General features: G+C 36.9%; 4 protein-coding genes across 5 annotated transcripts in view; 3 read left to right on the forward strand and 1 right to left on the reverse strand.

The window, feature by feature from the left end:
* The window catches only part of LOC134745383 (adenosine 3'-phospho 5'-phosphosulfate transporter 2), a 423,869-nt gene that overhangs the window by 168,880 nt on the left and 239,439 nt on the right, over positions 1 to 15,550 (forward strand). The window lies entirely within an intron of this gene.
* Positions 1 to 15,550, forward strand: part of LOC134745355 (tonsoku-like protein) — a 431,809-nt gene that overhangs the window by 62,713 nt on the left and 353,546 nt on the right. The gene's annotated exons all lie outside the window — the stretch shown is intronic.
* Positions 1 to 15,550, reverse strand: part of LOC134745351 (axotactin) — a 156,066-nt gene that overhangs the window by 36,451 nt on the left and 104,065 nt on the right. The gene's annotated exons all lie outside the window — the stretch shown is intronic.
* The window catches only part of LOC134745353 (uncharacterized), a 187,840-nt gene continuing 182,719 nt past the window's right edge, over positions 10,430 to 15,550 (forward strand). Inside the window, exon 1 of the mRNA XM_063679376.1 lies at positions 10,430 to 10,781. The gene's annotated coding sequence lies outside the window, so the exon portion shown is untranslated. The remainder of the gene's footprint in view (positions 10,782 to 15,550) is intronic.

Genomic DNA, 15,550 nt, shown 5'->3' on the forward strand with positions numbered 1-15,550 from the left:
TCAACTTTAGCCAGTCTTCTACCAGACCACGGGGACAACGCCGTCCTCGAAACGTCGGAGGTAAATCTTAAATACGCGATTAAGTCCCGTTTTGTGTGTGCTACGTGTCTTGCTATTTCAGTCAGTCTTGGTACAAAAAGTACTGACATTGACTGAAGTAGCATGACAAATAGGAACTTTTCCGAGAAAATACGATCGAAAACAGCTATGCACTACATCGTACCGTTTTTGCGCCTTTTATACATATTAACTACATAGTCACAATCACAGGACGTCGGCATAACTATGTACTAACACTTAGGCTTCTTAGTTAGGATGTTAAAAAGCCTTAATTTTAGCTTCTCCGTAGGTGTGTGTATACACGACATTACATAATTATGTTTGTGCAAAAACGACCGTTTTTGCCTGAGCGACATTAGCGAAGGTCTTCGCTTCAGCCTGGCCATCAATGCTGTATGTAAGGCTATGCTACCTAATCTATTGATAATTCGATTTTTGTTGTGTACCGTTAAAAATTAACAACAATGAACAAACCTACGTAAGAACCTTGTTTGAATACTTTATCCAATTTCGTGATCGTTATAAAGTTTATATTTTTTTCATTGATCGACTTTCTTGCCCATTCTTCCATTCATAAGCAATTTCGTACGCTTTCGTTTCATGACAATGTTTGCTTAGGATTTTACTTTACCTTTACTATTATAGTTATTATAACAATCTATATACCTAGTTATTAAAAAACTATGCTTTTTAACTCGTTTTATGGTTTATTGAATAGTAAGTCAACCGCAACTTTTTATGGTTGCGTAGTCAAAACCCCAATAATGGAACAATTTATAGTTTCCTCATGTTAGTCTATGTCCGTCTGTCCGTTGCGACTTGCGATTTGCGAACTTGCGATATGCATTCAATAACTATAACTATAAGCTATACATATTTAATTAAATTGATACATCAAAATCTCTGTGCAAAATACCACTTTAAAAAAGGAATAAAAACAGGAAAATTAGTGACGGTCCAGCAAATAATTCGAACAGTGTAATTAATTCCTTTGCCATTCGCCGTAGAATTTGACAGATATAGAGAGTTTGTCATATTAAACTATTAAACCTTAGCGTATTTAAGGTTAATGAGGTCTACTGTCCTTAAAATGTTTTCTGAATTTACAAGCAAATATCAGCCTTCGTGAATTATGTATTGTAACATTTGTAACCTTAGTCCGATAAAGAAGAATAAATAAAGATTCTGTAATTCTGCAATGCGATATGCTAAAGACGGACCAAAAAATTTGAGGCGATAGAATAAAAGTTTCACTTTAAAACAATCAACTTTAGCATAACCTAAAAGCCAACAACATTTTTATCACCATTTCCTGTAAAGGCTTGTGTGACGTAAGTACAACTCAGCCATTGTAGCAAAACCCGTTAAATACGTTACCAATTGTGCTCACTCTGAAGGTGATGAAAGTTCAAGATGCATTGGTTATGCGAAGATGAAAGGTGCAATCGAACGGAGCGATCGGAAGCAAAACAAGTGAAATATTTTTGTTGTTATGTAAGACCGAGGTACAATCCGTTGGTGCGGTGAATGGCAATGATTCACTACTTACTCGTTGTAGGGTCTGTTTCCATCTATAGTAAATTAAAATGTCCAACCGTAGTTATGCAGAAAACAACCAACTCGCATTTTTTATCAATGCTGAAAGCGACCACTTCGACAAAAATAAAAAGTTGGTCGCATTCTGCATAAGTACCTAATATCTACGGTCATTTATTATTTATGGTATCTATAATAAGTAATACATTTTTGTTGTTATTGTAATGCTGCAGATGTGTCTGCGGAAAAACCTGACGGACACATTACAACACACTGGAATTGTAAACACCATGAGCTGAAATGGCCAAAATTTTACCTATCATAATTATTACTTTGTATCACGTGCGTTTTTGTAGAATTTTACAAACATTCGAAGACTTTTTGTTTCTCTACTAACTATCTACATATTTATTGCATTGAAAACATTGATTATTTTTACCTTCCATACGGTGCACCTAAATAAAACCATCGAATAGGTACGTGAATTATTAAAATTTGATATCAGATGTCCTTTTCTTTTTTTATCAGTCATTGTTTATTACGTGTCTCGTGTGTGTAGTTCGTTATTTAAATATTGATTTAGTAAGACTTTCACGATTTTATTTATTTAAACATCGTTTTATAAAAGAATAACTTAAGGCGGTTCCCTGAGCCAGAAGGCGAAAAATCTCCTTATATGATCATGTTTTTCTAAGAGGCGTTGATATTCGTAGACGTGGAAAAAATATATGTAGTTCTTGACTATATTATCTTTAATATCATAGCTTCCGATACACGAATTATGACACTTCGCTCGATACAATTAATTCCCAAAGTAACCTCTAACTCGGACTTTTAATCCAACTTTACTCGGTTGTTTATTATGTGATACTATAAACAAAAAAAGAAGAAAAAACAATCTTAACTTAAATAGTAATTTCATAGCTTTCGAATTTCGATATTGTAGGGTAACGTTTTTAAAATAAATAAAAATCGACAAAATTCGATCAAAATTGACACTTTGCGCGCATGATCTTTCCCGTTCTTTCTTGCGAAATGTGACAGAGACAGCGGCAAACCGATGGAACGGCCTTAAAGTACAAAGTTATAATAATGTAATACCTGTATAGAAAAAAAATACTTGTTTTTTCTGACTAATAATATTTACAAAATACCTGCACTTCATGCACAACGACATTACAACTTTTTCTGCATTACTGGCCTAATTTTGCGCTTGACATAATGTAGTCTCAACAATGAGGGCTAACGCGTATGAATTCGCCGCTAGGGGCGCTAGTGTAGATGGTGGTCTTTTCCATAGTTCGAAATGTCAAATGTCACTTGTCACTTCAATGACTGACAGCTGTTCTTTAGTCTTTTGGACCACCATCAACAGAGGCGCCAACTGGTGAGCAAAAAAACGATAGCCCTCATTCGCTACTAACATCCTATAGATTCCTTCCGAGCGAATATAACGGGCTCTTTTCACGCCCATAACCCAAGCATGATGACAAATGCTCGATGCAAATATCGTGTCGTCCAGTCCTATCGAGACAATGTATCAAAACAACTGACGCACTGGGCTCTGTCTGCGCCCATCGTTTGTTACGATCGACCCAAATACGACGACAGCATACGGACAGATGTAGCCCGATGCAAATGTCGTGCGTGTCGTACGATCCTATGGAGACGGTGCCTTCGTTCAACGGATGCACCGGGCTCTGTCTGCGCCCATCGTCTGTTACGATCGACCCAAATACGACGACAGCATACGGCCAGATGTAGCCCGATGCAAATGTCGTGCGTGTCGTACGATCCTATGGAGACGGTGCCTTCGTTCAACGGATGCACCGGGTTCTGTCTGCGCCCATCGTCTGTTACGATCGACCCAAATACGACGACAGCATACGGACAGCTGTAGCCCGATGCAAATGTCGTGCGTGTCGTACGATCCTATGGAGACGGTGCCTTCGTTCAACGGATGCACCGGGTTCTGTCTGCGCCCATCGTCTGTTACGATCGACCCAAATACGACGACAACATATGGACAGATGTAGCCCGATGCAAATGTCGTGCGTGTCGTACGATCCTATGGAGACGGTGTCTTCGTTCAACGGATGCACCGGGTTCTGTCTGCGCCCATCGTCTGTTACGATTGACCCAAATACGACGACAGCATACGGACAGATGTAGCCCGATGCAAATGTCGTGCGTGTCGTACGATCCTATGGAGACGGTGCCTTCGTTCAACGGATGCACCGGGCTCTGTCTGCGCCCATCGTCTGTTACGATCGACCCAAATATGACGACAATATACGGACCGGTTGTCTTGCCGGAAAACGTATGCCGGTTCATTAATGCCAACCAGAGCTTGCATTATAATGCGATTCTATTCAGACATGATATGACTATCGGAAGTATCGGAGGGTCTATTCTTGATTGTTATTTCAACGAATGAGACGATTATAATTTAGCCGTAGCTGACCATACAGGTAAGCTGCGCCATTACGGTATTCACGACATTCCTTCACTTTGGATTGATTAAAATCAGCTTTCGGTTTGTGTAAGTAGTCATGTCGCTTAGACGCAAAGTTTCCAAGATATAACTGAAAACCCGATTCAAACTCCCCTCTCCGCTCAAGGGCTACGGCCGGGGACTTTTGATAATATGTTCACCTTCATCTCCTAATTAGTCCAAACAAAGTCACGGAGTCAAAAATTGTGTTCAAGCATTTCCCTCTATACCTTCTTATTGCTTGGAATGGCTATATTAAGTTTAATAAAATAACTGTTGCATAATTTTACGTTCTTCTTTCAAAACATAATGTATTGTGTGAACATTATTTTTCACCACACCAGCTGGTATTAAAGGTTCTCTTGATTGTTCAAAAACTGATAAGAAAGTTGCATTTTATCCACAGGCAAAGCAATCCAATGCAAATTTTAAGTTTTTTTCTTGTTTGCTAGTAGAATTGACTTTGATGATTTGATGATGATGAAATGATGATTTTGAATGATAAATATTTAATAACATTAATTTTGAATAGATTTGCTTTAATTTTGTTTTATATTTCATTAGTATTTTCCTTGTGTTGGTGTGGTGAAAAATTTTGTGTTTCACTTGGTGGCAAAATTTGTTTAACCCTCGTGCCTTGAAACCCTCGCAACGCTCAAGTTTCCATTTTTCGAACCACTCTCTAGGCTCGTGGTTCAATTTTGGAATCTTTCGCTTGCTCGGGTATCAATATTAGCACGAGAGGTTAAACAACAACTTTGCCCCCTTGTAAAACAATAACTATTATTCATTGATCGGTATATCCGTTTCAGCTTGGGCAAAAATGCTTTCGTATGCCCGTCTGTTCTCATCTATAGAAGTCGCATTTTCCGACCGATTCTCGTGAAAAACCAATTTTCACTGGTTGATTTTACTGCTTTTACATATTTCACAACTCAAAAAGGCGTATCACGGCGTATGCTGTTTTCTTAGTGTAATTATATATATGTTTCACTTAATTATCACATTCATTTTTTAAAAAACTTGCTTTTAAACACACCTTATTAAAGCCGTATGAATGCGTAACGTCACTTTTAGTTCAGATCACGTTCGGATAAATTGTCTCGGACGAAAAACAAGTTTTACAATCCAGTAAATTCCGACCATTGAGTTTTTCGTACAGTTTTGTCTTGTTATTCATTTGTGTTAAAAAAAAGTCAAGTAGGACAGTGTTAGTAAATTCCATTAGAATTTTAACAACAAAACTTCCGTAATACACACACATATTATATACATATAAATATGTATGTGTATATTAAGACGGGTCACTTCACGAAGTGAAGCATGTCGAGCGTTTTTCGACTTCAAAATCTTAAAATACGTGAGTGACCCGTTTTACATTTACGCCCTTATTCATATTATGTACATTGCACAACTTTACAAGCCTCAATTAGTTATTTTTTATGTTTTATCCATTTCATAGATTTGATTTACATAAATCAAGATTTCTATTAGTCAATACATTATTAGTACATTTTAAAAACGTTCTCAAAGGACATAAGTATTTGTAGCTATAGATTGATTAGAGACACGACAATGCGAGTGTAATATAGTTTATAATTAGGTACTGTTTAAGTTTATTCTGAAATGCAATCTTAAAAAATATAAGCAGAGATTAATTTATGCCCATAAGCGTTTTCTTTCAGTTAATTCCAGTCTGCCTACAGTTTTAAAGATCTTGTTCTACTTTTATTTACAAAATGTAGTTAAGCAAATATTCGCGCCCTTTCAACGCCCGAACAGCTACCGTTTTTTAGGGTTCCGTACTCAAAGGGTAAAAACGGGACCCTATTCCGTCTGTCTGTCTGTCAGGTTGTATCTCATGAACCGTGATAGCTAGACAGTTGAAATTTACACAGATGATGTATTTATGTTGTCGCTATAACAACAAATACTAAAAAGTACGGAACACTCGGTGGGCGAGTCCGACTCGCACTTGTCCGTTTTTTTCTGCCTGATAACGGTCTTGAAACGGGCCGACATTAATTTTTAAGTAAAGTATTTTAACCCTAAAATAACGGGTTGTTAACACGGTTGAAGCTAAGGCCGTGTTGGAGTAAAGCTTGATTCGTCATGTGATAATGACACACTCGTGACGTTTGACACCCACCGGTCTATTGATTTCATCACGATTTCACTATTTTCACGATATAAGTAGCCTATATTCGACCTACTTAATACATTTTATTTATTTACACTTTGCACAAAATATATACAACAATGTAGAAATCGAATTTAAACTTGTGACTTGTGATACATACTAACATTAAGTAATCTCCGAAACATGTCGCGCGAGTGACTAAAACAAGTGAGTCCAAACCGTAAAATTATCTAATGTTTAACAATGTAGAAATGGCGGACTTAATGCCAAATGGCATTCTCTACCAGTCAACCATAGGTACAAACAGAGATACAGACAATTGGTGCAGAGAGAGAAATATAATATTGAATGAATAAAATAAAAAAAACTATGCTTATAAACTACATAAATAAATAAATAAAATAGATATAAACTACCACGTATTTATAAAATACATACTATAAATATAATAATGATGGATATTATGTTCTACGTCTATCATCGAGATCGAATTACCTATGCTATTTAAATATTTAGAAAATTGCTCATAGAATAATTATAGGAGCTTCTATAGTTTTATGCGTAAAATCATCTGGAAACGGGTTTTCTCCAAAAAGTAGTGCTTGATTCGAAAACATACTTGCTCTTAAATGTAAGAAATATGTCTGTCTGTCTGTGAAATATGGTAACAAATTCGATGAATTTAAATGTAGAAATCTTGTTTCTTGTAGGAATGTATGTATGCCACTTTATGTTTTAAACTAGACGCGGGCGAAGCCATGGGCATAGGCATAACTAATGCATTTACTTATATAAAAATAACTAGAGTTAGACCAAGAAAAGTCTGCAACGATTTTGATAGCACACGCAGTGCAAGTGTCATTTATACGTCATAATTTCATAGAAGTTTGACGTTTAAAATAACGCACTGCGTATGCTAACAAAATCGTTGCTTTTTTCTTGGAACTCTATTTCTCCATTTAATGGAGAAGAAGATTGCTTAATAAAGAAGAATATATTGCTTAATAACAGTTATAACATAATATAGAATCTAGTAGGGAAGACCGAGGTGAGTTAAAACAGAGGTAAGTTGACACAACGTCAATTTTGCGGTATTTATAATCATCTTGAGTCAAGGACGCTTATTGAGGGACCAGCGAACGGGGAGACGAAGCTAAACATCGTCTATTCCGGCTCGATAACAGTTATAGATGTCTCAAAAATCTCAGAATTGACGTTGTTTCAACTTACCTCTTTTTTGACTCACCTCGGTTTCCTCTACCCTACGCCGTGATGCGCCCTTTTGGGTGCAAGTTGCGGTAAGTTTCTTAACTGTTGAAAAAGTTCTCGAGAGTTTCTAAAAATGTGTTTCTGAACTGAAGTTTACAATTTGTAAAATTTTGCCATTTGAAAACTGTTTTCTCTTGAGCCTAGCTAGTGACATATTTATTGAATGTTATTGAAAACAAGTTTTAACACAACACGATGATTAGTAAAATTACCTCGTTGAGGGTAAAGGTCTTCGTAGAAAAGTGAAAGAGAAAACTACCGCGCATAAATGTTAGAAAATACATGCGTCGATTGTTAGGATGGTCCTTATTTGTCGAAGTTATGTTTTTCTACGGGGCACCCGCTTAATGTAAAATTTACCACTAAAAACCAATGTAATTTTTTTTCAGAATTTTAAAATACATTTTAGTTTTTTAAGTTTGGACGATTCAAGTTGGATTTATGTTAGTTTTTGCATAACAAGATCCTTTTCATCTAAATTAGTAGGTAGGTATAAATAATTTACCTACATTAAAGATCCTATTTGTGGCTACGCAGTGAAACTACCAACCGGTCTGAGCCATGGTTACGTAATGCATTAGAACTGTTTCTAAAGAGCCTTAAATAGTCATACAGGAACAGCTATAACGCACTCTTGAGGTTAAGGTTAGTTTAAAACATTTCAGAAGCTATAATAACGTATACATCGTCTACTTAAGTTACAATTTTTTTTTTAATAACAAGTTTATAAGTGTTAAATCTTGGTATTTAATTGTTTTAAGTGTATTTACGTTACTGTTACGTATTTCCGCCGAATAATTTTTGAACCTATGAACAAAAATGAGCATGAAAACGAAGCTGTAAAAACTGTTGCAATCAAATATTTTCATACCTTGAAGTGCAATGAATAAAATTGGAGATCGGGAGGGCCGTTGAAAACTAAATGTTGGTGGCGTGTCAATCGGTAGGGCCTTTCTGATATGCTAAAGCTCATCATCATCACATCATCTGCTGTAGATGCTTGTTGTGGCACTTGTGGGTTTATGGGATCCCGCGTCGTTGTTGATGGCTATAAAGTCCTATCGCAGCGCGGCATTTCTTGCCACATCGATCGCACACAAAACGCGAGTCCGCAAGAGGTGGTAGAGCACGACGAAGATTTTTCTGCTTAAGGTTCTCCAGCCAGTCATCGTCGTGCTTTGATGTTCCGACTTTAATGTCGTGACGACATTCCGGCCTCATTTCGGCGCGTTTCTCTCACCCGTTGGTCCGAATCCGAATGCCATCAAAACTGTCCATGTTTCGCTTACCTACAGGCGTCCTTAAAACCGTAGTTGGACGCCCAATTACAGGTATTTTTACCGTCCGCTATCTGATCCAGCATTACTTGGCGTGGTAGTCTCCCAGGATCCATGCGATGTACGTGACCGAGCCAGCGATGTCTTCTCTGCTTTAACATAGCTGTTAAGCTGCAGCAATACGTTCTTGAGAGTACTACCTCGTTGCTCATTTTATCTTGCCGAGTAACTCCAAATATAGTCCTCAGGCAGCGCATGTGGAAAGCTTTGAACTTGCGTTCTTGTTTTGCGTACGTAGTCCATGTTTCTGATGCGTACAGCAATACACTTAGGACGCAGGTCTGGTATACAAGGACTTTGGTGTATATAGTGAGCATACGGTTTCTCCATACGCGCGCGAAAAGCTTTCCAAAATCAGTTGATGCTCTGCCTATCCGAGTATCTATCTCCTTGTCGTTAGATAGTGACTGGGTGGTAGTAGAGCCAAGATAGCAGAAATGTTCCACGACATCGTGTACAGCGAATTGTAAATGGAGCATCAGTTCTTGATCTTTTTAACTTAGGGAATTCCACAGTGTGTAAATCATACTCGTACATGGACCTACATCGATCATACTAAAGTAAATATAAATATTACCATATAAATATTACGAAAGTCGAATAGCCTCTACTTACATACTTTTCCCGTAACCCTAACCTCGAAAGGAAATGTGACGCAAAGGCTTATTGACTGGGTTGGTGAAGAAAAAAACGGTAACTTTGAACCTAGTCCGTGCATACTTACTACTTTATTCAATGGGACAGCAGACCATTAAGTCGCATTATTAGGCCTACTCGTACAATGAATCGGAATCCATTTTTATGCCCGGGGCATCGCGTGACGATAATGTTATTTGTCTTGGTAACATCGTGGTTCTTCTAATTCACTGTGTATTGTCTCATATGTTTGTTCTTCTCCAATATAACTTGACCAAGATATCCGTTACAACTTTATAAAAACGAAGGTGGTATTTATACTGGCATGTCTAAGCTGATGCGTTTGGAGTGTTGTGACTCCGAAGTCAAAATATCTGGCGATGTGTGTTTTGGCTTCCGCATAGTTTAGTATTGTTTGATTGTCTGGTGAAATGAGTGCTTTGGTCACTCGTTTAAGAGCCGACTGAGATTGTTGATTTCGAAAGAATCGAGTACCTGGTTATTGAGGTTTTATGTTATGTCCCAATGTTGAAGTAAGGTTAGCAAAATAAAGAAAATTCCTTTTATATTAGCCGTTTAGGATATGAGTTCAGTTAGAGTTCTCTTTAATAACTTACAAACATTTGGTACCTGTTTTGATAAATAGTTAAATACCCAAACTTTAAAAGCTAATGCTAATTTAAAATCGTGACAACGATAGTTCTTTAACTTGCCAAGTTTACACTGTTTCTCAAGTAAGTAATTTCAAACTTTCATTGCGTTTAAAACTGGTATTAACACAAGGCTGCATGTGGTGCATCGCTGCGCTAGGCGTCGCCGCGCTATTAAACACAATCGATAGCAAAATTACTGTTTTTGTCAACACCATACAGGTTTAAAACGTAGCATTTTCAACAGTTGCCATGCAACAAGATATTGCAAGAAAACCGTGGTTGCGATTGCGAAACGGGCCGCGCGGCGGTGAGCGCCAGTCGCTGGCTTGAGAGAGAGGCGTGCGGTTCTCTGCTGCGCCTGAGTTGAACGCACACTCGGCGCGTGCGCCAACCGTTCCATTTTCAAACATTCACATTGTAAGGACTAAGTGACAGTGACCGGAAAACTTGTGTTCAAAAGGGTACTCCGAGTGTTTTATCTAGACGTTACCTATACAGTGAGTGTTCTAAACGGAGATTGTGAGAATTTTTCTCGTTATTTGACACACATATGACGTGAATAACGGTGCGATCAGACTTGATCGACTCGCTAAAATCGAAGTGTTAGTGTTTCCTACAGCAGTGTCGGAATTTTTAACGGACTTGCTTAAGTAAAGGTAAGAGCGGATGTTTACAGTTATGCTTATTGTATAACTGCAGGAGAAAGCCTTAATGCCGCTTTATCGGGCCTTGTAACCCGGTATACTATCAGTGTTTCTGCATAATTATGCACTTTTAACTAAATCGAACACTAGGACTAGTAAAACTAACAAACATGTTTTGCTGATAAAGTGTAATTATTACCTACTAATCTAATTTTTACTAACCATAATATACCATTGCAAAAAGTTATACTATGTTCAACAGCCTAATTGTAAAATAGTTCACTTAGTTTGACGAATGTGTCTGTATCTGTAAAATGTTGATTGTTTTGAAAATGCTGTGCTACAGGGATACCTGAGGGTCTACCGTGGAAATCTAAAATCGAAATTTCGCGGTAGACCCTCTGGTTATTAGACAAAATAAGATACTTAGGAACTTGCAAGATATTTTCTATTAGAATTTCATTTAATCAAGTAGGATTTTACAATCTCTTTTGAATCGTCAAAAGTACATTACAACTAAATTAAAAAATAAATAACAGCTCACAAAATACAAAATTCAACAATTAAAATTTCAAATACAATACAAATACATTTCATAATTTATTCATTTACTTATAGAAGGCCATGCATCTTTATCATTAATATACTCTTCGACTGTGTAATATGCCTTATGCAGTAGACCAGATTTAACATATTTTTAAGTCCAGTATTGCTATTATACGTACGATATATAGCTATTAAAGGAACTTTCTTAAGATTTGTACCCTAACTTTAAGTTATAATAGGTAGTAGCGGGCAGAAATATCAACATCCGGAATGCAGGAAAATCGCAACAAAATTTAAAAAAACTACTTACTAATAACTTTGAACTTGTCTTTAGCTAAGCAAAACTAGTTTTTTTTATTATACTTACTCAAGTTGGACTCCAAGTCTAGCAAATGAATATTTAGAATGAAAAATTTAAAACGAAAATTCAAGAAAACAGTTTGAGAACTGGTTTCCGAACAATGCTGGGTGAAAAGGTCTCTGACTCATCTGGCCTGGGTTTACGGAAACACAATTGACAACAAGTAGGTACCTCCTATACGAACTTGAATGTGGAATGCACTATGACGTTACATTTTTATGGAGGTAGTTGTGTACTTAGAATTAAGTAGCTCGAGTAAAACACTCCAAGTGTGTAGATGAGTCACAAACGTTTTCAGTTGATTTTTCGGGTAGTTTTCGATACGTGCCTTTACTTCACACGGCCCGGCCTGTGACATGCGGCCCGTTTATTCACTTTTCACTGTAGCAACGATAAATATAACTCTATGGATGGATACAGTCTAAGGAAAAAACGTGCCTCGAAAATCACGAAAATTTGATTCTCGATCAGAGGGCGCCACTAGTTTTGGCCTACTCTCGTATAGAGGGCGTTACGGTTTCGTTTGTTATTTATAATTTTAACGCATATCATTGAAAGAACATGGGTCAAAATCATATAAAAATAATAAATGCAAATAAAAAAAATCATCCATATTTAAATACATTTTAACGTATTTTTATAAATCTTCATATTTAGTTTTAAAGTATGTCGATAGATGGCAGTGAAGTTACAGCGGTTACAAAATTTACTATGACAGTACCACTCTATCTTATTATATCCTCTTTGACTGTAGTAAAGTAATTGAAATTTACTTTGGCAGCTCATGGTAGAGACACAGGTACTTATACCAGCGTAGGAACATTAAAATACCTACCGATGACTTCAATGATAACGGCGCTGACCTTTCGGATGGATTCTGACGATAAAAAAAAGTTGTAATGCGACCAAAAGTGTAGGGACAGGGGACCCGCATAACATTGCCCTCTACACGGGACCAGGGGGGGGGGGGGTGCCGTGGTGACATGCTCGCGTCCCCATTGCCACCCCTCCCCCCAACGGCATAGACGGGAAACGCCGCAGGGGATGTTAGTAGGTATTCTCCTCCCCTTCCTCTGGCTAGCAGAGGAAGTTACGGGAGGAGTGAGTCCCACATACCACCCCCCAATGGGCTTCCCGGGGGTGAGATGCGTAAATGCATTTACCCCAGCATAAAAAAATATAGGTTTAACCGGTTAACCCCGGGTTAGTGAATGGTGCAAGTGGCCCTAAGTTTTTGTATGAAACGAGTTAATGTGATTAATTTTGGCAATGTAAATCAACGCTAAACGTAGTTTACGGTGCTGAATAACATACAATAACATTCATGGGAAATTCGTAACTGTAAGTATAATACTCTTGTAACCAATATTTGTTATATTGTGATTTTTTCGCAAATGTATTAAAAAACGTTCAATGTACGTGTGAAAGTAATATTATTTACGAGTCCCGAGATGACACGGGACAATAACACACTTTCCACACTTGCATTGAAATGTACTATTTCCTTTTTATTGTAGGTAAGTAGGTATATCGAGTATGCTCTCTGGTAAATTTTTCGTAACAGGATTTTTCATTGAGAATTTTTTGACAACGGATTTTTTCCAGTTTTTCCAGGAGATTTCTACATGTACCTATATTGATAATACATCTTTATCTTTGAAGTGTTTTGACCGTCATGTTTAAAATAGTAAGTAGGTAGGTATGGTGCATGTACATATTATCTGTTTGCAACCATCTGTGATGTGTAAATTGAATCACTTTATATAGTTGTTTTTTGTTAGTTTAATGACCATCATCGCGATGACTTAACTACAAGGATTAACGTATCTTTTTGCGAGGAAATCGTGATTTTCCACGGTCCTCCAAATAAATTTCAACTTAAATAAGCATTAGACAAATTTACTCGATATACACTCGTTAGCTGTAGCCATTAGGCTAAGCAGGACTGGGATTTCTGTGAGATTATAGCCATTATGGGAACTCACCGTGGATGTTTTTATGGCTATAAATATTGCTAATTTACAATGCAAATGTGTGAAGATTTAGCCATTTTCATCCTTAATGATATCATTATTTTATTTCTTGATTTTTCATTAAAATTTTTTTAGAAGGAATGGCACAATTTTAACTTAATGAGAACCTGTGTTATAGATATCGTTTGTTTTTTCGGTGTAGGATCTCTACCTTGATAGGGTCTTAATCCATTTCTTGTCAAAAATTTCAATGTTTCTCATAACACCTATACGATCAACATTTGTCTTAGATAAGGTGTCCAAAAGGTTGAGAGTAAAGAGAAACTGTTGAGTTGAAGGGACACGATAGATATAGAAGTGTGAACTAGTACCGTAAATAAATAATGCTCGAATGTTTTACAAGTTTATGTTTTGTTTAAACTAAGACACGCAGAGAAATTCAAATATAACATACAAACGTGGGATACAAGTTGTCGAGTAATCCAAAAAGTGTCACTCTTACCTAGTTACCTGATTGACAAGAAATGTACGTGGGTGACGATGACGGCGCAATTACTTTAAGGCATAGAAAATTTGATTCTTTAACAAGTTGCTCCATAGTTTTGTCTGTAACGAGAAAGCTGTTTGTTATTTCACTGTAGTGGCAAATAAGCGTACAGCTGCTTGATAGCAAGCGAACAGTTTGCGTTAGTAAGTAGTCACATGGATTGGTTTATATGTCTAGGAATTGGCTTAACAACAAATTTACTATAATTATGTTTGTAGTTATACACTATTGAGTTGTTTGTAAGTAAGTACCTTAGAGCACTTTTTACGTTCTTTTGCTTCCGCTTAAAATTTGAATTATATATGAAAGGTATGAAATTAACACATACAAATAAATTCTATACCCAAATTCAAAACTAGTTCATCGGTGTACCTGACTGTACCTACTTAAAAAAACTTCTCTGGAATGTTTACAGCAGTGTTATCAGGGCTGCCATTACAATCACTTTCCAATCTCGCTTAGTCGATCCTCAGTCGTATCCAATAAGTGCGCTCTCCGAATACGTTTAGGACGTGTGAAGGTACAGCTTACTTTATACTGGTTGTCCGAGAACTAGGTTCGCCCACGGTCGCGCTACCAACTAGAATACATTGTAAACCTTATCGCTAGGAGAGCTTCAAGAGTTATGAAAATGCAAACAATCGGTTGTAAAAGTTCCCCTTACTTGATAACAAGCTTTAACTTTAACCTTTTTCATATCGCCTGCGTGCTTACGCGATTTATTATTATTACAATTTCTGGATGTTTCTTTGAAAATAAAATTTTATGATTATATATAAATATTCTTTAATGTTGTACTGCGGTTCAAAAAAGGGCAAAAGTAGGCGTTGCTATGTTCTTTTACTGTACGACTTACTGCAATCTGACGCAGCAAAACACATAAAATAAGCTCTTATGACTCTGCAAATATGGTCTACTGACCTGATCGTGTCATACCATTAGTGATATAATAGTACTTTGTTGGCATCAGCTTACAGATTTGATAACTAAATATCAGATAGAATAACCTTTTACCACACATTTTATGGTAAAAGATATTAGGTGTTTAGCGATAATGTGCGGTTACAGTAAAATAAAGCATAAAGTGCATAGGTCGTACTTTTTTGTGTTGATTTCCTTTTCAGACTTCTGACACTCTACCATGTTTTTAATGTGTTTATTGTTTTTGTGACATTCTGCCGTCGTGGCATACTTACCTAATAATAGAACATTCTTAAATGTATTTGAAATTCTCAATTCAGTTTAGGAGACGTTTCTCTTCAACCTGCAACTCCCCTAGCCTAAGGGGCCCACTGATTATCAGTCCGCCGGACGATATCAGCCTCAGTATTTAGAACAAAAATTTGACAGTTCC

The sequence above is a fragment of the Cydia strobilella genome, chromosome 11 (assembly GCF_947568885.1).
Source record: "Cydia strobilella chromosome 11, ilCydStro3.1, whole genome shotgun sequence".
In the NCBI taxonomy this organism is placed as follows: domain Eukaryota; kingdom Metazoa; phylum Arthropoda; class Insecta; order Lepidoptera; family Tortricidae; genus Cydia; species Cydia strobilella.